Below are 27387 nucleotides of genomic sequence, written 5' to 3' on the forward strand. Positions count from 1 at the left end.
GTTATGTGTACGTTGATTTGTTTCTATCAGCAAGGATTCGTGGATTCTTATTTTAGTCTAATGGCTATCTATAATTCCTTGCTATTGCTATTTGCCTTCATTCTCAGAATTTCCCATATTTGTCAGTGGAATATCTTATCAAGGTGGCTCATGCGTCCCTTGCTATGTCCCATACTTTTTTAGCATTTCCTTAATTTCTGTCTCAAAAATACCTTTAAGTCTTTTTTGTGCTTACCTTGCTCACACTCACAAAAAATTATTTATGAAAGGAGACTTGGTTTCTTTGGGTGAAAAATTATATTTAAAAATGAATGTCTAGGGCGGGCCATGGTGGCTCAGCAGGCAGAGTTCTCACCTGCCATGCTGGAGACCTAGAATCCATTCCCAGTGCCTGCCCAAGCAAAAAAAAAAAAGGATGTCTAGGGCAGCATGATGGTGGCTCAGTACTCAGTGGCAGAATTCTGCCCATGCGAAAGAAGAGAATGTCTAAGTGCTGGGTAATCTTGTGTCTCTTTTGGTGACAGTGCTTCTATTACCTGTAAGTGAACAGTGTTAGTAAATACAGGCAAACATATATAGGCACACACAATAATGCGCACCTATATTTATTTATTTACTTACCATCATTCTGTTTAAAATAGATTTTATATAAAATTGACATATTTCTTTAAAATTCAATAAACTGAAACCGTTAAAAGAAGAAATTGAAAATGGAACATTCCTAAATCTATTAAAGCAAATGCATTTATTGCTAAAATAAAATGCAAAACCATCTATAAGGAAAATTACAGATGCAAATGGCTCTGCTGGTGAAGCCTTCTTAATATGCAATAAAAATAACACCAATATTAAATAAATTTATACTTAAATGGCACATTTTCCAACTTGCCTTTTTAGTTAGTTATAACCCAGATACGATATCAGCAAAAGACATCACAAAGAAGGAAAATTACAGCTCAATTTCTGTTATATTCATAGGTACAAAAAATTATCGAATTGTGTCCAGTGACATATTAGCAGAGTAATACATTATGGGCAAATTGTGATTATTCTGGAAGTGCAAGTATGTTTTATATTTGACAATTTGTCTATGTATTTAATCACAGAAGCATGAAAAAAATAGAAAGACAAATTTAATCATCATCTCAAAATGTAGAAATTACATTTTAGATAATTTAACACCTATGCATGATAAGAACTTTAAAATCTAGTACAAAAGAGATCTTCCTTTAAAACATAAATGATATCTACATAATCTTACAGCAAACACTACTCTTAGTAGTGAAATTTTTTAACATTTTTTATTGTGAAATATATATACAAAAAAGAATAAATTTCCAAGTACATTTTAACAAGTAGATATAGAAAAAACTTTAAAGTTTGGTATGGGTTACAGTTTCATGAATTTTTGTTTTTTTCTTCTAGCTGCTCCAAGACACTGGAGTCCAAAAGAAATAACAATATTATGATTCAGCAGTAGTCATACTCATTTGTTAAATCCTATTTTCTCTATTATATTCCTTCTCTCTTTTTTTGTGCAAAATGACAAAATAGCAATAATAGCAAAAAAACAGTAAATTACAAAATACATTGCAACAATTAGTTGTAGAACAGATTTCAGAGTTTGGTATGGGTTATAATTCCACAATTTCAAGCTTTTACTTCTAGTTGCTCTAAGGTATGGGTATCATACAGATTTGTTAATCCCTACCTTCTCTGTATAACTCCACTATCATCTTTGATCTTTCTCCCACTCTTCAGGGGTAGTTGGACTGTGCCCAAGCTAACTTTGTCATGTTGGAGGGACTGTCAATAAAATGGGATGGGGGATGGAATTAGTTAATGTCTGGAAAATCTGGTCCCTCTGCATTTTAGGACTTATCTGGTCCAGGGACCCATCTGGAGGTTGTAGGTTTCGGGAAGTTTATCCTGGCGCATGGAACCTTCATAAATTCTTATACAATGCCCTAGGTATTCTTTAGGATTAGCAGGGATGGTTTTGGTTGGGATTTGGCAAGTTATAATAGGTATGTCTAATGGAAGCTTGTGTGAAAGTGACCTCCAGAGGAGCCTCTTGACCCTATTTGAACTCTCTCAGCCACTGATAAACTTATTTGTTATATTTCTTTTCCCCAGTTTGGTCAGGATAGCATTTTTGATCCCACAGTGCCAGGGCCAGGCTCATATCTAAGAGTTATCTCCTAGATAGCATATCCTATGTAGTGGACAGGGCAATGATTTCACTTGCAGAAAGGACACATATGAGTAACAAAAGAAATCCTCTGGAAGGGACTCTTAGGCTTACCTATAGGTAGGCTAAGCTTCTCTGCTACATAAATAAGCTTCACACGAGCAAACCTCAAGGTCAAGGGCTTGGCCTATTGATTTGGGTGTCCCTCATGTTTCACACAGTATCCGGGGTTTCCCCAGTGGTAAAGGTTATTAGTTCCATTTTTTTTCTCCCATCCCTCAGGGACTTTGCCAATATATTTTTTTAATTTTCTGTTTAATATACTCTGGGGTACATCCAGGTATTACATTAAGCTACATAGGATTAAAGGCTTTTGTTCTTATTCTGTGTTCCATATGTTTGAATTGTTTAAATGATCTATTCTGAAAGGTTGAGTTAGATTACATGGTACAGAAAATTTAGGTTCTGGACAAAATAAATCTTTCTTCCTTTCGTCTCAAAGAGTAGGTGAAGTTCTAAAATATAGACAATATCGTCTTTACTTCTGCATTCTGAATTACCTCAATCCCAACCTGGCTGGCTTCATTCTTATCTCTCAATACCAGGTTATACATATATAAAACAACCCCTCAAAATCCAGAAATAACAATTACCACTCCAAACTAAATGTGCATGCTCTAAGAGCTTACAATCTAGGCCCCAGTTTTCTTATAAGTGTTTTCTAAATGAGATCATACAATATTTGCTCTTTTGTTTCTGGCTTATTTTGCCTCACCAAATGTCCCATAGTTTCCTTCACATCGTTGCATGCCTCACGTTTCGGTCCTTTCTGCAGCAGCACAGTACTCGATCATATGCTTACCCCATCATTTGCCAATCTACTTCTCAGGAACTGCATGAATGCTTCATTTTTGACAACTTGTCTACATATTTAATCACAACAAGAAATAAAAAAAAGAGAAAGAAGAATTTAACCATTATCTCAACATGCAGAAATTGCATTATAGATAATTTACCATCTATGCATGAGAAAAACACTTAAAAATCTAGCACAGAAGAGATCTTCCTTTAATGTGTAAATACTATCTACATCATCTTACAGCAAACACCATTCTTAATGGTGAAGATTTAAAAAAAATTCCACCTAAAATATTTCTTGAAACTAATAAGACGAAAGCATTATTGGTAACATTCCACTTAATATTGTGATGATAGCATAATTGCAATGGATAATTAAAATATATATAATTAAAGCAGGTTTTTGAGGACAGAAATATAATAGCCACACGCAAATGACATGAAGGCATAATAATACATAATCAATAAGTAACTCATAGTTTTTATATACATGATCAGTAAACAAACAAAAACCAAGTCACTTATTTTTCTATGCCAGAAGCAAACGATTAGGAAATAAAATTGTAAAATTATCCTTAAAGACATCAAAACATCAGTATCCTGGGGATGAATCTAAAGAAATATGCACAAGATCTCCATAGTGACAACTATAAAATGCTATTGAAAGAAATTAAATAATATCTTAATAGAAATTTATACTGTGTAAAAGGAATAGACGATCAGCATGGAAAAGGCATGGCTGAGGATTTTGATTCCTAAACAAAGACCTATATTGCTTTTCCAGTCCCAACCATAAGCAGTTCCAATGGCTTTAACTGGGGGGCCTCACAGGGAAAGCTGCTTTCCCCACGCCACAGCCAAGGCCCAGCAAGTGTATTGCAAAGTTTGAAGGGAAGTGCAGTCAGGAATTCAGGGCCCTTGGCTTTGGTGTGCCTTACCTATATTTGCATTCCTGAGCTAGGGGCTTCCTCAGACCTCTGCTGATTCCTTCTTAGATACATAGGGAGAGGGAAATGATGACATTTTCTCCACTTTGATCCAGTATTCAGTACTTTTTCACACATAACCCACCACTGCCATTTAATACCTAGGTCCCAAGTTCATAAAAGGACAAAAAACTTATTTGGGGGTTCCCATGGCAGCAAGACAACCCCATATCTATGTGACCCCATCCGACCTTCTATTAGTGACACTGTTTAGTAGAATAAAATGGAACAGGAGGAGCCAGCATTTTTCCTCGCAGTTGACTTCTTCCTTTTACTGTCACAATAATAATTAAAGGCTTGACTGCTATTTTCATTTTGGCTTACTGTCTTAACTGGCTATTTTTGACACCCGTGACTCTGCTCGAGTTTCTCTCAACCCAGATCCCCAAAGTAGTCTATAATTTCAAAGAAACTCTTATCAAAATTCAGCAATTTATCTGTGTGTATGTATGTATGTCATGAAAATCTGATTCCAAAACTACAGGAAAATACCAAGGGCCAATAATAACTAAGACAAACTTGAAAACGACAAATCTGGATGTCTTGGGCCATCAGATATCAATGTGATATAAAACTATGGCAATTAGTACAATGCAGTTTTGATTCTAAGTTAGAAAAATATACCAATGAGACAGAGTACGGTTTAGAAATAAATATATTCACTGATTATATGGCAATGATAACATTGCATTGCACTGGAAAATGTCTGGTGTTTCCAATCAATACTGCTTGTTTAATTAAATAACTATATTTGAGGAAAATAGTTTTGATATCTACCTCATTCTATTAAAAAATCAATTTCAGGTGAAATGTACAAAGTAATCAAATATCTGTAAGAATATGTAGGTGGATAGATTCACAGTTGAAACAGATAAAGAATAATGATGCTGAATACTTTCTATATTTTTGTGGCACATTTGACATCCATTTTTGAAAGGTCAAGGTGCTTTGCCAAGATTTGTATCAGACTTTCAGTCTTCCATTTATTAATTTGCATTTGTTGTTCATATATTCTAGATATGAGTCCTCTTGAAAATATGTATTGATCATATACACTCATATGGGATGTTTTTCATTTAATTCTTTTAATTAAAAAACCTCGTAATTCTAATGTATTTCAAATTATCATTTTCCCTTTATGGTTAGGTCGTTTTTCATACTTTAGAGGTATCATTTTTTTTTGTATTTTTAACTCCACTTTTTATGTACCAAGGGATGAATTTGCATAGGGTAATAATGTTACCTTCCATTATTAGAAATATCTAAAGTCAAATTCAATTTACTAATGAGAATAAGAGCATTTCAGTCTCCAGTCCCTGAATTCTATGTCTTTTTCAGTTTGACAATAGTTTTCATTTACCTCTCTCATTTAAATTATTTCTTCATTTCTGGAACCTGAGAGGTTTTTCTTTCTTTTTTATCTTTTGAAATCTTTTTTATATCTCTCCTCAGTATTTCTATATTCTGGGAATTGGAAAGTGACCCATCTTTATCAGCTCAACCCACACTTTTGCATTTCCATTATTGAAATTGTAGTTATCATTTTTGAATATTTATAATGCTAGATATTATTCTGAGTATGTCATACCTATGGACTCATTCCATGCTAGCAAAAGTCCTGTGAGGTGTATCAATAATATTTCATTACTTTTCATTTCTTCCTCTGTTCAATAAGGAAGCTGAGGCAAGAACAGTTTGCTGAGTTGTCATATAGTCTTTAAGAAGTAGAGACAGGATACTGGACTCATTAAATTTGATATTAGAGTTCAGACAATTAATATGCCGTATTTCTTTTCTAACCTCTCTATATCTTCCTCCCCTTCAACTAGATGAAATAATTACCAGGAACAGAATTTCATCTGAAATCTGTTTTTCCCCCCTTCCCAAAGTAAGTGATTAAATGACCACAATTTGAAAATTTCACTCCATTTCATCTCAGATTCAAGGAAGTAGTTGGTGGAAGATTTTGAATATTTATTTTTCTTATTGATGTAAAAGTAGATTATCACCATCTTCATGCTGCAATGTGAAGGTTTTGTTGACAAATAATTGTATTTTATTTACCTTAACTTTCCCATGATCAAAAACTGATCTCCTCTCCCTTCTTAGATTAAAATCAGTTTCCTTCCTTGGACAGATAGAATAACTACTTCTCACCTAGTAAGATAGTCTTGTAGCTTTTGAGGTTAGAACATCCAAAATAAGACACTTTTATCCCATGAAAGGGTACAAATAAAAGAATTGAGAGGTATATTGGGTCAAGTGAATGAATTACTTCAGTTGATATCTTTTGTTTTCATGATAAGTTGATTAGAGAAGAGAAAGTACTCTCATTGGCTGTTGAAGATGTAGTTTTATATGGTTGAAAGAACACTGAACAATGTAGCTAGGTCCACACACATATGTTATGTATAATTCTGCTTATTAGGGGGCTCTCATGGACAGATAAAAATGTTTCTCTCCTCAGTTTTTTCATCCATAGAATGATAAAATATTCAGCATCTGCATAAAAACTTTTAAGATGAAAATATGTATTACTATGGGAACACACTTTCAATATCAATAGAGACTATATATACATATAGACTCTAAGGAATGAATGGAATCAGTATAAGGCAATGTGTAGTCACCGAGCCATTTTTCCTCCAGTTTATGCTGCAAAAAAAAGGCAAATAAAAGCATTTGATATAATTAATAATGCCCCCAAAGAAACCATAATATGCAGTGCAATATGCTTACTTAAGATTTCTTAAAAATAGAATTCATTATTTCATTTTAATACAGAAAAATGTAAAGCTTCTCTAAGAATAAGGGGCAGCGCCATCAGTTCATTTTAATCTTCCGTGTTTGTGGAATTCCTACCTGTTAGTCAAAATGCTGCCTGAGCTGCTGTAATCTTTTACATATCAAATGTTAGAGATGCAGAGTAGTTAGAAAGTGTAATGAATTGTGTTTTTTCCACTTTTCCACTAGAATATAGAGGGTTCTAATTATCTTGATATTCAAGCTAACAATTTTCGAGCCTCAAAGTATGCTTTATGAAAAATGATAAATCATTTCTTAATTAATTTTAATAGCTTTTTTTACAGCAGCTGTAGATACACAGCAGAATTGTGCAGAAATGGCTGAGTTCCCATATATTCTCCTTTCTCCAAAAGCCCACAATTTTTCCTATTTTTAACGTCATGCATTAATGTAGTATATTTGTTGCAGTCAAGAAACCAATATCGATGTATTATTAATAACTAAAGTTGATAGTTTACATTAAAGTTTACTCTTTCTGTTGTCTTATTGCATGAGTTTTTAAAACTGCATAATGTCATGTATCCACAATTAAAGTAAAAACAGACTAGTTTCATTCCATAAACATGTTCTGTGCTCCATCTTTTAATTCCTGTTAACTTTTTCTTGGATCTCATATAACTGAAATCATGCTGTGTGTAGTCTTTCTAGACTACTTCTTTAACTTAGCCACATGCATTTAAGCATTTAAGGCTCTTGAATATTTTTTGTTTTTTTGTTTATGTGGCTTGATAGTTCATCTCTTTTTAACATTGAATAATTTTCCATTATATGGATGTACCACAGTTTGCTTATTTGTTTATTTATTTATTTTGCCTGTGAAAGACATCTTTTTTGTTTTGTTTTGTTTTTTTGTTTTTTTTTAACATGGGCAGGCACCGGGAATTGAACCCAGGTCCTCGGGCATGGCGGGCATGGCAGGCAAGCACTCTTACCTGCTGAGCCACTGTGGCCCGCCCATGTGAAAGACATCTTGATTGCTTCCAAATTTTGACTATTATGAGTCAAAATTCTACAAACATTCACATGCAAGTTTTTGTGTGGACACCTGTTTTCAATTCATTTTGGTAAATACCTAAGGGTGTTATTGTTGGATCATATGGTGAGCCTATATTTAATTTTGTAAGAAACTGCCAAACTGTCTTCCAAAATGGCTATATTTTTGCATTCCCACCATCAATGAGTAGAGTTCCTGTTACTACATCCTCACCAGCATTTGATGTTCTCAGTGATTTGTATTTTAGCCACTTTTGTTTTAATTGGTAATTCTCTAATGATACATGATGTGCATCTTCTCGTATGCTAATCTGACATCTGTACATCTTAGTGGTGAAAGTGTCTATTCAGATCTTTGTTCATCTTTTAATTGGGCTGTTTTCTTATTGTTCAGTTTTGAGAGTTACTTGTACATTTTAGATACAAGTCCTTTATCAAATTTGTGTTTTAGAAATATTTTCTCCCAGCTTTTGGCTTGCCTTTTCACTCTCTTAATGATGTTTTTTGCATAGCAGCAGTTTTTAATTATAATGAGGTTCAATTACCAATTTTTTTCTTTTATTGATCCCTTGCTTTGATGTTGAGTATAAAGGTCATTGCCAAACCCAACATCACCTGTGTGTTTAATTTCTACAAGTTATCTTCTAGAAATGTTACAGCTTTACATTTGACATTTAAGTTTGTGATCAATTTAGAGTCACTTTTGGTGAGACGTGTCAGGGTTGTTTCTAGATTCATTCTTTTTTCTCTTGTTTGTAGAGGTCCAGTTGTTCTGGACCTCTACAAGTTTTTAGCATTTGTTAAAAACGTCCTTTTCTCAATTGAATTGCTTTATCTCCTTCATCAATGATCAGTTGTTCAATGGACTTTTTGCTGGATGATCTCTTTTGTTTCATCAATCTGTTTATCTATTCTTTGCCAATTAACACATTGTCTTGATCACTGTAGCTTTATAGTAAGTCTTGAAGTTAGGCAGTGTGAGTTCTTTTACTTTATTCTGTTTTCAATATTGCATTGGTTTTTCTGGGATTTTGGTCTTTCCCTATATACTTCAGAATCATTTTATTGATATCAGAAAATAATGTGCTGGGATTTTTTTGTTGGGTTTAGCTTGACTCTATTTATCAAGTATGTTAGAATTCACATCTTAATAATTTTGTGTCTTCCTGTCTATGAGTGTGGAATATTTACTGTGCTATGCTTCAATTTCCTTCATCAGAGTTACGTAGCTTTCCTTGCACATGTCTTGTAGTTTTTGGTTAAATTAATCACTAAGCATTTTATTATTATTATTATTACTATTACATGTGTGTGTGTGTGTGTGTGTGTGAGCATGCACTTCCTCACCTGGGCTACTGCTCCACATAGGTTGTGATTCTGTGTGTATGTTACAATTCTCTATATCCACCTTTCTTTCTGATTCTTAGAGCAATTGTTCATTGTTCATCCTGTGACCTCACTTCTTCAATAAATCAAGGAAAATTTGCTGTTTTGTTCAAGTTTTTTGTTTTGTTTTGTTTTTTCGCTCTTTTCTTGTTGTTGGCAGTGATGACTTCCAAGCACTTTACATGCAACAACAAAAGTTTAAAGTTTTGACTAATTCTTGAAATGGCTTTACAGCTCTTTAAAGTACCTAAGTCACAAAACATTTTGTAGCAAATGATATATAATTCTTTTGATAAGAGTGACTCTTTTGGTAAGGTCTAGCATAATAAACGTTGACAAAAATCTCTAGCCTTGGACACGTGTGTGCCTGACAATTTTTATTCAATTCACTATTTTCTAGCTCTGGATTTCATCCTTTCAGCCATCTGTGAAACCATGGGCTTTTCAAATTGGTCCAGAAATTAACAGGAATATTCAAATATTGTGATTTCTAAATTTGATTTCAAATTTTAACAAGACATTTTCAAACAAACTATAAACGACTGTTTTTTCCTCCAGTTTCAGATTATTATTTGTTCCCCTTTAAACTAGGATGCAATGCACTGGTTAGGAAATGAAGGGAGAAAGGAGGTTTCATATTTCTGAACTGTTTTAAAATATTCTCTATTATATCTATGAGGAAGCAGGAAACATTGTTATTTCTCCACTGCTTTTTTTAAAATGCCACCATTTTTCTCTACTTAGTTATAAAATATTATCATTTGATAATTTTGAAAAATATGGGGTATATATATATTTTTATATATATATATATATATATATATATATATATATATATATTTTTTTTTTTTTTTTTTTTTTGCATGGTCAGGCCTTGGGAATTGAACCCGGTCTCCAGCATGGCGGGTGAGAACTCTGCCACTGAGCCACCGTCGCACAGCCCTATGCATGCATTTTTCATACTTGTAAAGACAATATGTTAGGTGTTAGTACCATGTCTTCTGTGCCTCTTGTTATCATCCTGCCACCTCATTTTCCTCTCTCTAGAACTGGCAGGATTCCTCCTTAGTAGGGATACTCCCTACAGTACGTTCCCTTCAGACACTCCACCGTCAACACTCTTTTCCCTGCTCACCGAATTGAAAAATGGAAATTAAGAACTTCTTTGAAAGGAGACTTGGGTCTTCTAAAGAAAGTTATGCAAATGTATATATTTTAAAAAAAATTAAATCGCTGATTGAATCACCACATTGCCACTTTTACATATGACAGAATCTTTAATTTTATTCTTGTATACAAAAATTACACATTCCAAGTTAAATCTTGGATTTTTATTCTGTCTTAATATTTTTAGAATCTAGTTCATCTATATTCACTGACTTGAGGATAATACCTTGGTCTCCATGACCTATTAGTCATCAAATTGTTCTTTCGTTCTATCATAGGTAGTCCTTCTGAGATACTTACTAAATGTCATGTATTTGATTAAACACAATTTGGAGAAGTGGAAGATGGATTTGTTAGAACAAACAGATTGCTACTAAATATTTTCTCACAAATAGCTCTTCTAACGTGTTCCCTCAGTACTCAAAGCTTTAGGTATATATGAAATATATCCAAATTTTAGTGTTTGTAATTTTTTTTAAAAAAAGCTTTTCCCAAGTTGAAAGATACTAATTCTGATGGGGGGATTTAGATACTTTTCTTTGGCTTGGATTATATTTATGGTATATCAGGAAGTATATTTTCCCTTGAATATTAAAGATATGAATGTATCTGAGGAGAAGGAGTTAAAATATCTTCTCTGAGATCCATTCATTCCTTTACTAGAGAGCAACCCTGGGGAGGAAGAAAAATAGAGCAGGTAACCAGGTCCAGTTTCTCTGTGGACATCTTTTGGGCCAATTATACTGATCGCATTCACTAGGAAGAGGAGAACTTTCCTGTAGAACCCCTTAGTAGGATGTCTCCCGTTAAAGGTTCACTTGCAGTAAATAAAACTGCAATCATCAGATTTATGATACATTGTTCCTTAGAGAATATAAGATAGACATTCAAAAATGTGAGTATAAAGTTTAATGCTTCCATATTTTTTCTTCTATCCTTCAAGAGACTTTGCCAATAAAAAAAAAAAATGTGAGTATAAAATAGAGATGTTATGTAATTTAAATGTTTCCTTCTGTGTGAAGGGGAGGAAGAATCTGGGATTGTTCCAGATTTAGCAAATAAAAGTTCAGGATACCCAGTTAGATTTGAATTGCTGAGAAACAATGACTTTTTTTTTCATTGCTTGCAGGTATGTCCCATGCAATATGTCAGACATACTTCTACTAAAATAAATATTCCCTTTTCTTTTCAACTCAAATTTAACTGGCTTCACTACTATGTCTGGCAACTTAATTTTGAGTGACTGTTGAGGTATTCCAGACCATTATCTTCATTGTCTTTGCTTTTTAATCACCATAGTTTTGAGATCATCAGTAAGTTTGATAAGAATTATTTGACTACCTGATCCTATGTGTTAGGTCATTAGAAATATATATATGTATATATATATATATATACACACAGACACACATATATATATGTAAAATACAGTAGAATATATATGTTAGAATATATATATACACACACACACATGCACATTTAAGCTAATCCATAACTACTATTTTACATTTACTTAATAGTCATGAACGAGTAAATTTTTCGGCATACTATTGATATTCACAAACGCTGGCACTCATACTCACCCCTACATATTTTAACCTACAGAAAAACTTATGTCAAACATAAATGAAAGAACAATTATCTAATACTTGGAAATTAGACAAAAGTATGACTGGCTATCCCTTCAGTGGCATATTGTAACGTTGTTTAATAGATTCACTCAAGAATATTTTAATACCCCATCAGAAAGTACCTTTCTTTGACTACACTTGAAAAGAACTGAGTTTCTGAAGTTTTATATTAACTCTTAGATTTTTTTGTAGAGATAAAATAATTAGTTTCCTAGAAAAGATAATTGTGAATTTTACATTATTATTGCCCTGTAGGACTTTAACCACTTTTTTATCTGATGTAGAAATCGCAGAACAGTATTTTTTCTTTCAGAGCTTTCATGTACTCACTCTCTCTAGATCCTCCCTGAACCAGCTTCATCACTTGCCTCTCCTCTTAGTAATATCCTTACTATAACTTTGACTTATGCTCATGTGATTTGCATATGAGTAGCATCTTGACATTTTTCAAATTCAATACCTTCTGATATTGAAGAGCTTATAGTCAATTTGGAGAGACCAACAACTAAATAGATAAGTTATAATGTGATATTGTTTTGTCATTACTGGCTTATATTCCTCTTCCATTAGACAATGACATTTGAGAACAATGACTGTGTTCCAATTCTGTTTGTGTTCGAGAAGTGACCAGGTTATGTTAATACAGTAAAGTTCATCATTCACTATTTGGTAAAAGGTAGATGATTAATATACTGATCTCCAGTTGAAATATTTGTTCACTGAATCCCATATCCCTCAATATACAGCATACAACTAAAATAAGATTGTAAGTAATGCCAATATATTCTGACAGCATCCTCCAAAAGGTATTGTGATATTATATAAATGTTAAATCCCTTCTTTAAAAAGGAAGAATGAATAATAAAATCCCTTTTTTCCCAAAACTACCTCTGCCCCAGGTATGTTCTGTTTGATTTTCTAGATAGACCCTTCAAACGTCTCTTCTTCTCTCTCTCTGCCCCTAATATTGGCCTGTATGGACTTCACCACTGAGTTCCCCTGTCCTTTGTTTTTAGTTTGCTTTTACAAATGCTGGTCAGAGTTAAGAAAGAAATCTGTAGCACTCTCAGGGGCCATAGCCTTCTTTCCTTATTCGTATGGGTTTTATGGACTTAGTTCTACCTATTTTGGCATTATGTAGGACCATTTCAAAAGATCTTAACTCCCTCCATATCATGTAATTAATTAATCTGTAGTCTCCTTTTTCTCCAAGAAGATAGTGAAATTACTCACTTAAAAAGGGACCATAAAAATGACTAAATGACAACATGGACAGTTGTATGAAAGAAGAAATACAAACTAAAGTGAGGAAAATGTGATATGAGTTGGCATTAAGAAAACATGCTTTCATAATGACCTTCACCTATGTATACTTAGGGCATCACAAATTTGTCTAAAAATAGAACAAAGAGGAAACTTTACCTATTGCCATTTGTTGTGCCTAAATGGAAAGTAAATTGCTTGAAAGAATTCAGTTGTCATTGGGACTAGAGGTCAATATTTTCATTAAAATCTTATATGACATTCAACAAATAATAATATAAATATGTTTACTAGGATTTCTGGTTTATAAGAGTTTCAGCATTTTTGTGTGGGTGCTTTGTTTTTTATAACAACAGCATCAACATAAATGTGTAATTCACATAAAAGTGTTATTCGTATTCAAATACAAAAAACTTTGGGGGTAGGGTTGAGGAAGAAATAAAAATGCATATATATTATTTTTCATGAAAAAGTAAATTATGATGACAAATGCACAGCTATATGATGATATTGTGAACCATTGATTGTGCACTTTGGATGATTACATGGCATGTGAATATATTAATATATTTAAATAAAAAATAAATAATTTTTAAAAAGACCAAAGGAGAAGATGGAGTTATAACAGAGAAGATAGGATTTAACAAAAGAGTATGACTCCTGAATCACCATATTCATATTTCTTTTAGTCTCCAGTGTCTTGGAGGAGCCAGAGGGAAAAACCTAAAATTGTGGAACTGTAACCCTACCAAACTCTGTTATCTGTTCTATAGCTAATTGTTGCAGTGTGCATTGAAATGTATTGTTTTTTTGTATGTATGTTATTTTTCACAATAAAGAAAACAAAAAGATGTGTAGTAGAATGCAGCGTATTGATCCAGAAGAATTCTTTAGAGTATATGAAATCCATTCAACTAGATTTTAGATAACTGTTGAACTATACTAAACATGAAATTTTACTCTCTGTCATATGCCTCATTTGCCAATGTGACACATTGCAGTTGAGAAGAGACTCACATATATGTATAAATAACTCCTCTACAATCCCAGTAGGAGAAGAGTGAAGATCCTTTGGCGGAGGTTCAGAAGCTAATGATGACTTGTGCTTGAAGAGAACTCCTTCTCAGTCTGCCCTGAACTGAGCTGCTGGTAAGACCATGTTTCTTCTTAGAAAATTATTTTAAAATATCTCCACCACACTGTCAAATGGGTAAGAAGGGCACAAAACCTTGATTTACAGAGCCAGTGAGTAGTAACTTTGCAATTTGAACCTATCTCTAAATCTTCTGTCTCTGCTCTTTCTAATAAATTGTTAATAACATTTATTACCAGCTCTTCTCAAGAATATTATCCTGAATATAATTATTGCTATGTTTTTCTTGTTAATATGGATGCTTCAAATAATGAAGTGATACCTTTACCCAATTCTTATTGCCACTTCCCAAAGAATCCTTCCAAACTGAGGAGTGTGCTGGAAGGGAGCTCTTTTGTCATTCCCTTCTAAGTATACAATTGCTCATTAAGAATGGAAATATGTTTCACATGAGCTGGTCTTTGACCCATCTATTCATAGAACATTTTACACTTAGGAATTCATTTCCTTTTTCAAAGCCCTGACAATATTTGGCAAGTTTTACAAAACAGTAACTTGATCAGTTTGCCTCAGGGCCAGCCAGCAAGTCAAGAGGAGCCAAATATAGGCAAAACCTAAGGGATTATGATTCTCTTCTTTCCTATGCTGTATCAAAACTATACTTTTTCTACAAAAATATCTAATCTCTATAGGTGATTATTTATTAGGATCAATAAATTGTATCAAGAGAAATTGAGAAAGTAAAGCAAGTTTGTAAATATAATGTTATAGATTCTATGGTTAAATTTTTCTCAGCTATTAGTACACAGTTGGATGGAATTCTGTGAGTCACATTTACAAAGTCTTTGAAACACATGATTGATAAGTGGCTGCCAGAAATATTCAGTTAGAGGAGGAAATCTTTTAAAAGTTTTCTGCTAAAAGTAATCTAAAGTACACTTCTTAAATGAATATTTACTTTTTTCTGAATTTTTTTTTAAGATAAGAGGCTTATTAAATTAACTCCGCAATTCAGATGAGATTATTTGCATAACTGTTGCAATGAAGCTTTCCTCCCTTATGCTAAATCCATTCCAAAGATAATTGTAGAATAAAATTATAGAGATTTATAAGCAAGAGGCCCATAGAGATAATTGCTCTCCTTGCCATTTATATGAGGACATTAAGGTCAAAAAGATTAAGTGACTTGTTCAAGGACACACAACTAACTGGTGAGTAGAATTTGGAGGTCCTGACACCCACCCTATAATGTGGTGTTTATGATCTATTTAATGATTTCCTGTACCAGAGCAGTAAATAGCTTAATCACTTCATCACAAGGGTACATTGATTTGCAAAGTCAAATATGGCACAGCTTAAAAGGGGCATTTGATGATAGATGTTTACCTTATCCTTGTTTACACAGCAAGGAACTTTGAGGAGTTAATTTCAAAACTGTAAGCTGCATGAATCAGCTTTGATGAAAATCAAATATAGAAAATGAAAACAATCTCTAAATATTCTAAGTAGAAGAATATTAATACAATGCAGAAATATGCTATACAGTGTATTCAGCTCAATGAAAAGGAAGTTGATTTAAAAATTCTAATATCAGCAGCTTACAAGAAAACTAAGAAAGTAGAAAATAAATTTTAAAATAATTCAAAGTTAATTTTTAAAAATATTGTCATCATTATGGATATTATTAAACTTTCTTCCTGTTTAACTAATTTTTAGGGAAAAGTGGCAGAGAATAGAGTGGAAGATATTTATCCAAGGCAAAAGAGTTTTACTATATTCATTCCATATGCAGATTATTTTATTTAAACAATAATATCAAATGGAAACTATAAATTCAGAAATGAAATTTATGTATTTTATGATTTTGTTAACAAATATGAGAAAATATTTTTATCAGTATAAGCTTAAGCTATTAGAAAATGAAAGAAAAACTAATCATTGTGAGTTACTTGGCTCTGCTGTGAAACTTTAACATCATAATAATGAAAACAATAAATGTCTTTAGTTTTCAAAATTTAGAATCAGTCCATATATAATATACAAAAGTATTTAATTATGCTTAAAGAACAGAATATAAAGGGTATGCATGATGAGGAAGTCAATGTTTATTTGAAAAAGGTTGGGAGATAAGAAAGAAAAAGATCTTAAGAAGCAATAACAATAAATGTACTTATTTTATAATAAGAAGAGTCAAGAGACTGATAAAAAAGGAAGTAAAAGTTTAATTTTATTATTTCAAGTTAGAAAATTTTAATTTGTGGAACTAAATAGACCAATATGTAAGTAAAAAGAGGACTTCAAATATGTAATTAAAACATATCACATCTTCCACTACAAATAACATCTTCATGATCCTTTTCTTCCACATTATGAAGACAACAAATCATGTTTAAATTGTCAATCATGAAAAAAATCATGGTATATTAGTTAGAGATATAGAAACAATCATCAAAAGAGAAAAATGACTTAAAAACAGCTGTGTGGAAATGTGTCTGTACTAGTGGAATGGGCAAGGGACTTCCGTTTTAAACTTTTACTTTCTAAATCATGTACATGTGTTAATCAAAATTTTAAAATAGATTATGACTTACCAATTACAATAATAATGATTTAATCACTATTATTTAATCTGATGGTATTTGACTTAATACCACCAGATTAGACTCTAATCTTTTAGGAAATGTCACTAAAATTAATTAAAAGTACAAAATATCTGACTATTTCAAACCATTTTTAACAAATATTATGTTTCAAAGTAGCCTGAACCTTGGAGTAAGGTTAATTGAAAGACTGATAGTCTTTAGTAGGAGTTCAAATTAAGTCAAAATAGGTCATGGCCTTACATGGCCTGTTAACAGTGAACCAAAATAAGTGTAAACTTAGTGGATGCCAACAATATTGAATTAAATCCCAATTGCATTTTGGTTAAAAATCTTTTAGAATTGTATAGTAATTTAAAATAAAATATTTTGAGGCTAGTTGAAGATTATGCTGATTTCTTAAGTTGATTAAAATGTTAGGTATTTTGGAAAAAGAGCTTAATGTACTCTAATACTCATTACCTTATAAATTTTATTATCATTTATAATCACTGGGATTATTTAATATCAGGAATAATGTTTCTCAAACCAGTGAGAACAAATGAGAACCATATATTCTAAGCAATTAATATTAACTACATAATATTTTAGTGTTATTAGTAGTATGGTAACATGTCAGTATACTGCAGTCAGCATTTTTACACAATATTAGCATATTTAATGCATTTTTGAAAGTAGAAAACTTTAGTTTTGATTAACAATTTTAATTATAATGTAAAATAGTACATTTTAAGCCAGATTTTAAAATATGTAATGATATTGTACTATAAAAATGTCTCAGATTATTTAAGAATTTAAGCAAAGTATATGAGTTATTTTGTTCCATAGAAAACGTCATGTTCACAAAAATAAAAACATCCAATGTACAATTATTGCTTGTGTATCTCTCAAAAATATTTTCTTCATTTGAACTGGGAGAAATCTTTATCTAGTTCCCACCATTAAGTGGCTCCATAATGTTAGGTTAAAACTTTCAAAATAACTTGCTTTGTCTTATATTCAGGTAATAATTGCTTGAGCCATTACTAGGCTTTTGGATTTACAATTACATTTTATCCCAGAGACATCCCCACATTTAGCTTCTAGCATGATCAGAAACCATATCATCTTTGAATCCTAAGGGGACCGAAAATTAATTATAAATTATAAAGCTGAAGGAGTATATATGCCTTAAAAATAATCATGTGGGGCACATGAAATGTAGTAATGTGTATAATGGAGTATGGTACCTTTACTATAGTTCAATTTGAATGGCATTTGGAGCTAAAAAAAATGAATACATGATATAATTTCTAGTGTTATGTAGTAAAAAAATGTAGTATTTATAATGTTATTTAACTCACAAAGGGCCTGTTACACACACATACACACTAACACATACTTAATTTAAGGACTAAACACAATGTGCAATGAATAAATTTTGTTGGAATATACTAAGAACTTGATATCATTACTGGCCTTAGAGTTGTTAGATGCTCCCTCCTCCTCCTCCCATGAGGTAGGTGTGTGTGTGTGTTTGTGTGTGTGTGTGTGTGTGTGTGTGTGTGTGAGAGAGAGAGAGAGAGAGACAGAAAGAGAGTTTGCCTGTAATTTCTGGCTAGAGAATATATAAACTTTATTTAATCTCTACTTTTCTTTTTTTTAATTTGTTTTTATTTTTAGTAAAATATTCTCATATGATTTCATATGTGGCTTCATAAATCACAGCTGCAGGGTATTCCTTATTATTTGTTTTGGAACTCACTGTATACTTAGTGCCTAAATTACTGACTGTCATGTGATTGGTTCTCAAAAGACATTTATTTTGAATTAATGAATTATGCTTATGGATTCTTCTATGACACATCGATAGAGTGACTTTTTCAGTCCTCTGCAAGCACAAGAACAGAATAGAAATATTAGAGAAATTATTGAGAATTCCAGTAAAAAAAATAACCACTCCCAGAACCATAAGTGATGTGATGGGCTAGCAACAAAAAAAAGACAATCTTTTAGACCATCTGCACAGAAACATGTGAAGGTGAAGGGCGTCGGCTATTTATATAAAAAGCGAGAGGTGAACCAAACAGGTCATGTGAATTATCTACACTAGAGAAATAAAACAGCTTTTCTATCAGTTGAGCTTACTGTGTCTTCTATGTTTGTTTTGAACTAAAAGATTGAAGGAGTGCTGTGTTATTCAGGATCAAACCCTCCACTGACCTTTCAACTTTTACAAGATGCCTTAACAACTTTTTAGTTATTGGTTCAAAGATAGAATGTGATGGGTGTGCACAGAGTTTGTCTCCCTTCGTTGCAAATAAATTGAAGCAAAACTAAATTCGATTTAATTTTTCTCCGGCACAGTGGGTGATCATTGCAATTGGTCATTTGCAGTTCAAAGAAACTGAACTTTGCTGTGCTTTTTTGGACAAAGCTTTTTCTGGCCATATGTCTCCAATTTAATGCACTTACACTATGTTTAAATAATAATTATTCTTCCTCCCACTAAGTTTAGAACTCTGGCTTTAATATAATCTTGATTTTTGTGAATCAAAATGTTTATTTTCAGCAGTTTTGCAAATAAGATTATATGTTAACTCCTACAAAGTTGTTTCATGAAGTCATTGAAATTACTGACTGTTTTTTATCTACAATTTTTTAAGTCAAAACTGCCACGGTCTGTCAGTTTCATCCTAAATTAACCCTGGAAAAGTGAAGAAAATTGTTTCTTAGGTTAATAAAGCCACATCAATTTCTAAGTCACAAATAAAATAATTGCTTCTCTGTATAGATGCAAAGCATGAAATGTATCTCTCCTGCTTCCTCACTGCTTACTGCTTATGTCATATAGAGTAACTAATTGCTGTATTTCCTGTTACATAACAGGCATCACTATCATTGCAGGTGTCAGAAAACAAGTCTGACTCCTGTCTTAGTTTACCTGAGCTGCTATGACAAATGCTACCCGATGGATTGGCTTTTAAAAATGGGAATTTATTGGCTTATGGTTTTGAAACTAAAGAAGTCCAAATTCGAGTTGTCAGTGAGGCAGTGCTTTCCTTTCCACCATTTGGTTGCTGGCTGCCAGTGATCCATGGGGTTCTTTGTTTGATTCCCTCCTCACCTCACATGGTCAGGTCCTTTACTTTCTCTTCCCAGTTCCCACAGACTTCTGGTTCCAGGCTCCTCCCTGTGGCTTTTTCTTACTATGTCTGAATTTCTTCTGTTTTTAAAGGACCCCAATTAAGACCCTCCCTTATTCAGTTGGCCTCATCATCCACTAAAAATAACACCTTCATGACATCTTATTTATAATGTGGTCACATAATAGGAATGCAGAAGAACATGCATTTTGTTTTTGTTTTTGCATGGGCAGGCACCAGGAATTGAACCTGGGTCTCTGGCATGTCAGGTGAGAATTCTGCCACTGAGCCACCATCACATTACACCAAACATATGTTTTTGAGGGTGCAAAATTCAGCTTACCACACAAATTAACCATGAATCAGAAGCCAAAAAAAGAAAACAATGAAAAAAATCAGTTTAGGCTTGCCAAAGATGTTACAATTATCAAAAAGTGTTAAAGATATAGTGGAAATTGTGAACATGAAAAAACATAATGGGGAACTTGAACAGAGAGATGAAAATTATAAAAAGAGTCATATGGAAAAACATAGTGTAAAGATAAAGATTTACACACACACACACACACACACACACACATACACACACAGATAAACATACACGAATGACACATGCCAGGAATGAAAGAGAGGACTTCACTGCAGATCCTACAGAAATTGAAGTGAAAATTATTATTTATTTAACCCCAATAAATTCACCAAATTTTACATAATGGGTAAATTCTATGAATAATCTAAAATAGCAAAGTTCATTCAAGAACTTTGAATGAACAATCATTTATGCATTCAATAAATTGATTTTTTTAAATGCCTTCACACAAAGAAAACTCCAGGATCAAATGCTTTAAATGGTGATTTCTGATAAACATTTGAGGAAAAAAATTACATGAATTCTAGACAACCTCTTCCAGAACCTGGAAGAGAACACTTCCAGATTCATTTTATGACACTGACATGAGCTTGATATCAATGTCGGACAGAGATTTGAAATTACACAGAGAAAAGTAGAGGACCTATATTATCCAAAATGACTTTAAAGTTGACTTATTATAAACCTACAATAATGAAGTCAGTACCAAATTGGCAAAGACATGGACACATGGATCAATGAAGCAAAATAGAGAGTCCAGGAATTAATCCACACACAGATGTTTAAATGATTTTTACAAAGTGAAGAATGTTAAGGTAAGTCAGCATAAAAAGATAGTTTTTTCTACCATGGTGCTGACTCAATTAAACATTCACAGAAAAAATGAACCTTGGTCCATATCTCACACCATATGTAAAATTTATTGTAAGTGGATATTAAGGCTGAATATAGAATCCAAACTATAAAGTCTCTTTAAAGAAAATGTAAAATAAAATCTTTGTGACTTTAGATAAGGAAATTATTTCTTCAATGAAATCAAAAGCTGGAAAAAATATATGAAAATAACCTAATAAATTGGACTTCATCAAAATTTAATACTTTTGTTTTTCAAAAAAGGCATTAAGAAAATGAAAATGCAAGTCATAGAGTAGGAGAAAATAATAGCAAAACATATTTTTGATGAATGACTTTTTTCCAGGATATATGAAGAGCATTTGCAATTTAATTACAACCAAATTAAAAAATTAGGTAGTGGGCATCATTACTCATTTGGGAAAGGACTATTAAAACCACTACATTATGAGAAACCTATTTTAATTGCTAATATGTAAATAATGGAAAGTTTAAGGTGATGACAAGGATTCAGAACAGCTAGAAATATCATACATTGCTGATATTGTACTTGCATCCATTATGGGAAAGGGTTTAGCAGTATCTTATCAACTTACACATGTCATATGTCCTCATTTGAAGTTATGTACTCCAGAAAAGCCATGCTCTTTACATCCATTCTTGTGGGTGGGACCTTCTGACGAGGTCGTTTCCATGGAGATGTGACCCACCCAATTCAAACAGGTCTTAATCCTTTTAGTGGAGTCCTCGATGAAGAGAATAAAGGCAGAAAACACAGAGCGACAAATGCAGGAACAGAGAGATGAAACCATGTGAAGGATGCAGGGAGAGACAAATGCCCAGGAGAAACAAGCAAGGACCCACAGGAGCTGAGGGAGAGAGCCACTGAAATCAGAAACCAGGAGGAAAAGACCAGCAGATATTGCCATGTGCCTTCTCGTGTGACAGAGGAACCCCAGAAAGTAGCAGCCTTTCTTCAAGGAAGGTGTGTTCCTCTTGATGCCTTAATTTGAACATTTTCATGGACTTAGAACTGTAAATTCTAATCTAGTAAATTGCCATTGAAAAAGCTGACACATTTCTGGCATATTGCATTCCAGCAACTCTATCAAACTGAAACACCATATAACCAAGCAATCCTATTTTTACTTATTTACCCAAGAAAAATGAAAATATATGTTCACACAAAGCTCGTGTGGAATGTTTATACCATTTTAGTCACATTAGCTCTAAATTGAAAACTATACAGATATCTATCACTTGGATAGTGTATTAAAAAACATCATGGTCCGTACACTCTTATTATAACTCAGAAATAAAAAATAAAGAATTACTGGCAGATGTAATAACAGGGATAAATCATAAAAGCACTATATTAAAAGAAACAAGCTAGGCATAAACATCTATACACTATATCATTCTTTTTTTAAAACATTCTTTTCATTGTGAAATATATATACAAAAAGCAACAAATTTCAAAGTACATTTTAACAAGTAGTTATAGAACAGATGTCCAAGTTAAGCACAGGTTACAGTTCAACAATTTCAATTTTTCAATTTTTTTCAATTGAAGAAAATTTCAATTTTTCCATCTAGTTGCTCAAAAACAATGGAGACTAAAAAAGAAATATCATTATACTGTTTCAGTCATCCTACTTGTTTGTTAAATCTGTACTTCTCTGTTCAATATATCATTCTTTTACATGGCTTTCTAGAAGAGAAAAATACGTATAGGGACTGGAATTCAGCTGATGCTGCCAGAGCCTGGCTTTGGGTAGAGAGGATTGATTTCAAAGTGACTACAAGGGAACATTGTTGGTCATGAAAATATTGTTGATCTCAATCGATGTGTTTGTTACACAGCTCTATATATTTGTTAAAACACATCAATGTGTACACCAAGAAATGGTGAATTTTACTGTATTGAAATTAAAATTTGATAAACTTTGAAAAAAAGCAAATAGAGTATCCTTAGAGGTACTAGAGGTAATAACTGTACACATTATTGAGTAATCCTAAGTAAAGTTTGGAGGTATTAGGAAGAGTATACATAACAGAAGTTTGGTCTGTTTAACAGCAAACTGCCTCTTCATTAGTTTGGCTAAGAGATCTCCTAACTTTTAGCTTGAACATTAATATTACACTTAATTTGTTGAAATGATTAATTTCTGTATAAACAGGTATAAATCAAATTTTCCTTCCTAGCTTCAAAAAATACAACAGAGACAGCTGAAAGAAATATACTTTCATTTTATGTTTCCATTTTGATCATAGAATTCACGTTTTAAGAAATAATTATACGAAGCAATGTAAAGAAAAAATGAACTCCTCCTCCAATGCTCCTTGAAAATAATCACCCACCAACAGTCTTGAATGGTGTCCATTGCAGACATTAGGAAAGTCAGGTATGTTAAATTGTATCTGCTATTTGTATTCCATAAAGTCCATGAGCATAAATTTCATTTATTCAGATGGAGCTTGTACACTTGACAAACAACGCCTACACCTGCAAGACTTTGAGGGATGAAGAGTGGCTTTGCAGGACTGAGCATCCACCTCTTTGACCACTCAGAGTTCATAGACACATGTAGGTTCCTCTAGGTGCTGAAAATTTCTTGCATGTACAGGCAAATGTTTTCTGTACCTGTATCCTTCAAATCAAGTAGACTACTTGCTGCTATTGTCCCTGCATAGCTTGATTTATGGTACAGTCAAATAATAGCCCATAAAGTTAAACACTATTAAGGTTTAGGATTCAAGATATTTGGCAGTAAAAACTATTAAGATGTCTAAAGTATTTGAATAAATTCAATTGAAGATTAATTTTTATCTGTCATGTTTGGAAAAGTAACCACTGGTATGCAGATGTAATCACTGGCATGCAAACATGAAAAAGAAAGTAATCACGCCTTTTAATATCAAATTGCTTATTCCCTATGTATAGAGATTCTGTTCATAGCTAAGTAAAATCATTAGTAAGTATTCAAACTTCCCATTTTTCTTAAAATTGGCACAATATTTTTGGATAATTTTATCTAACTATAATTTAATAACACATACTTTAAAATGGGCATTTTCAATGATGATTTTATACATTAGATATATGGAAACTTCATGTGTCTAGGAATTTCGTGTGTTTTGATGTTATATATTTTATAAAGTCTTTATCAGAATTAATTTTTGTGAGATGGAGCATTGATATATTTGCTTTAATTACAGATTAATATTCACCTCACTGAGCAAAACTTAAGCAATACTGCAGCAAGTAATATTTCATCTGATATCAGAGGAATAGTCACTTCTAGATACACTTAACATTTTCAATGAAATTTAAATAATTTCAGGCTTAATCTCAATAATATTGAATTTTTCCCTTCCTTCTTTTTATATAAGAGTTGGGGGCTTTTGTTATCGGCATCTTTTCCCTCAGCTATGGAGTTTTTCAATGTTTCACTTAGCGTGCTTAAGCCACAGCCAGACACTTTCACTACACCAGGAAAAGTCCTTCTGGTCACAGGCTATCCTGCAGTTGCAGCTACCTTTCTTAGACTGCTTTGGCACTCTGATGCTTTATTTGCATACTTGAGATTATTATCAAGCCCAATCTGTATTCCATGCAGCTATCTCTTCCTTATTGGTTCCACACTATTGGGGTGAAACAAATATTTCAAAATTGTCAACTTCCAGAATTCAGGCAAAGAGTGAGTGCATGTCTTTTTTGCTTATAATCTTAAACTTATTTGGAGATCCTTTAGTGTAACTTGAGATTTGATCAGAGAACAGAGAAGGATATGTGTCTGGTTCAAAAGCATCAAACAATCTTCTTCATTCTTTTCAAATATTTTATTTAAAGAAAAATGGTAGTGGTGGGAACTAAGGGGTGGACTATGGGTTCTGCCTGACCTTGTCTTCTACATATTTCATTTGTATTTTGTTTTGTTTTAGCTAGCTCTATTTTGGATGAGAGCATACTTATTTTTTCAAACATAAGTAATTAATTGGGTCTTGTGGTTCAATTCTATAACCCTTCTTTCCCTTGGGAAATGCCAGAATTATAGCTCATAGGTCAAAATAAGGAAATAACACACATATATATATATATAATATGAAAGTTGGGAAGGGGTATCTGTTATGATAGCATCTTATCATATACTGTATCCTTCTTATAAAATTTTGTGGAACTGATTATTGAGATAGTTTTTATGAGCTGCCCAATTCATGTTGCAAGTCAAACACATTTTTAGTATACAATATCATTATCCATACACAAAATACTTTTTGAAGTCATGAAGCTAAAATTATAACATTTTATTTGTGTGGGAAGTGTTCTTGAAAATATAATGAGACTATAAATACATATGGAAATAATACTTTCATCAGTCATAGACTAACCAAATTTAGCTCTATGTAATGTGAAGCAGTTAAATCAGATATATAAAAGAAGTAGTAATATGGCATTAAACAGTCTTTATCTGTACCATAAATTATGCTCTAATCATTTATTATAAAGCAAAACATGCCAAAACATCCTATGTTGCATTTCAGTTCATGCTACAGAGTAATTTATACCTCCCAGTAGTAATACCATAAGGATTGGCACTAGAATTTGAGAAAAAAGGTGAAACAGGCAAATCTCAGAAAAAAATATTTTTTTGTTAAACAATAATTAAATCACTAGGGATGAGATTAGGTAACAGCAGGAAAACTTTTCAGAAGAATCTTGCCTAAAATGGATTTGGAAACATTCAAAGTACCACCTGGGACATTATTATGAAGTAGTCAAACTGCAATGAATCAGTATTAAAAAATTTAGTTTGTCAGACCTGTTATTAAATAATGCTTAAATTATGTAGGATGATTTTGTGAAGATGAATGCAACAGTCTCTAAGTTATTGAATCTATACAGTAAACTCACGATTTATAAGCCAGTAAACTTTCTTAGCTAAGGGACACTGAATCACTACTAACTACACCCAGGCTTAGAAAAAGAGGAAACCAAGGGGTCTCAGAATTATACAATAAATGGTAAACAGTTGAAGCTACAAGTTTACAAAATCACCACACTCTTCCCCTGGTAAATCAGGTTGAATTCTGATAGGATCGGGATCATTTTCTGAAAATATTTTGGTCTATTTTTTCTCCCAGAAACCCCTCCTTCCAGCATTCATTTGCTCTATAATTTTGTTTTCCTCGTTGGACCATGGCAGGGAGATAACAAATCCAAAAGAGCCATTGGAGGAAAAGACCAAAATAAGTAATAATAGTCTGGGAGGCATCCTTTCACATGAGTCCAGTACATTGTTGATATGAAACCATTTTGCCATGCTTGTTTGTTATTTAGATTACTTAAGTTTACAGGGTATGTGAGTTTTAAAACTGTTTTGGGGTATACTAATTTACTGTACCAGAATAATTAAACAATGACAGTAAAACTTGTCAACTTTTTCTAGAATCAGGGAGCAGTTTCTTGACATTATTTTCACAGTATGCTTTTGGACTGCCATAACCTGAAGGTATAGGAAAAACCTAAATGAGTAAGTAAAGAGATTCTTAAATTACATAAAGAAAGCATTACACATTCCTTACTTTTGTTGGTGTCTTAGCTTCCAAGCTACTATGACAAATACCATACGATGGCTTGGCTTGATGACAGGAATTTTATGGCTTCAGAGACTAGAAGGCTTTCTTCTCTCTAGTAGCATTCTGGCTACCCAGCAATCCTAGGGTCCCTTGTCTGTCCCATCACATGGGATGTCCTCTCCTTTCTCTTCCCAGTTCCCATTAACTTCCAGCTTCTGACTTCTCCCAATGACTGTCTCTTTATAAAGCCTCCAGTAATAAGATTAAGGACCAAGCTTGTCCAGTTAGTCACACCTTAACTAAAAACGACACCTTCAAATGATGTGAGGTTCACACACAAAGGAATAAATTAAGTTTAAGAAAATGTTTTTGTTTTCTTACCCGAGGTACACAATTCAACAAACTTAATCCATTTGGTATTGTTTTTATTTAAAAGAGGATTTCTGTATAAGAATGCCTACATGCATAAAAATCTCTGCAAGCAACA

At 32.7% G+C, this 27387-nt stretch overlaps 2 long non-coding RNA genes across 2 annotated transcripts; one reads left to right on the top strand and one right to left on the bottom strand.

The window, feature by feature from the left end:
- Nucleotides 1-241: 241 nt before the first annotated feature.
- Nucleotides 242-12576, bottom strand: LOC143665310 (uncharacterized). Its single transcript, XR_013166866.1, has 4 exons — nucleotides 12478-12576; nucleotides 2967-3114; nucleotides 1712-1806; nucleotides 242-536 (listed from the first exon to the last, which is right to left on the bottom strand). It is a non-coding gene; the product is annotated as an uncharacterized LOC143665310 (long non-coding RNA).
- An 82-nt stretch (nucleotides 12577-12658) lies between these two features.
- On the top strand, nucleotides 12659-26864 carry LOC143665311 (uncharacterized). Its single transcript, XR_013166867.1, has 4 exons — nucleotides 12659-12783; nucleotides 14331-14429; nucleotides 23595-23725; nucleotides 26771-26864. It is a non-coding gene; the product is annotated as an uncharacterized LOC143665311 (long non-coding RNA).
- Nucleotides 26865-27387: the final 523 nt, after the last annotated feature.

This window comes from Tamandua tetradactyla, chromosome 21 (assembly GCF_023851605.1).
Source record: "Tamandua tetradactyla isolate mTamTet1 chromosome 21, mTamTet1.pri, whole genome shotgun sequence".
NCBI classification, from domain to species: domain Eukaryota; kingdom Metazoa; phylum Chordata; class Mammalia; order Pilosa; family Myrmecophagidae; genus Tamandua; species Tamandua tetradactyla.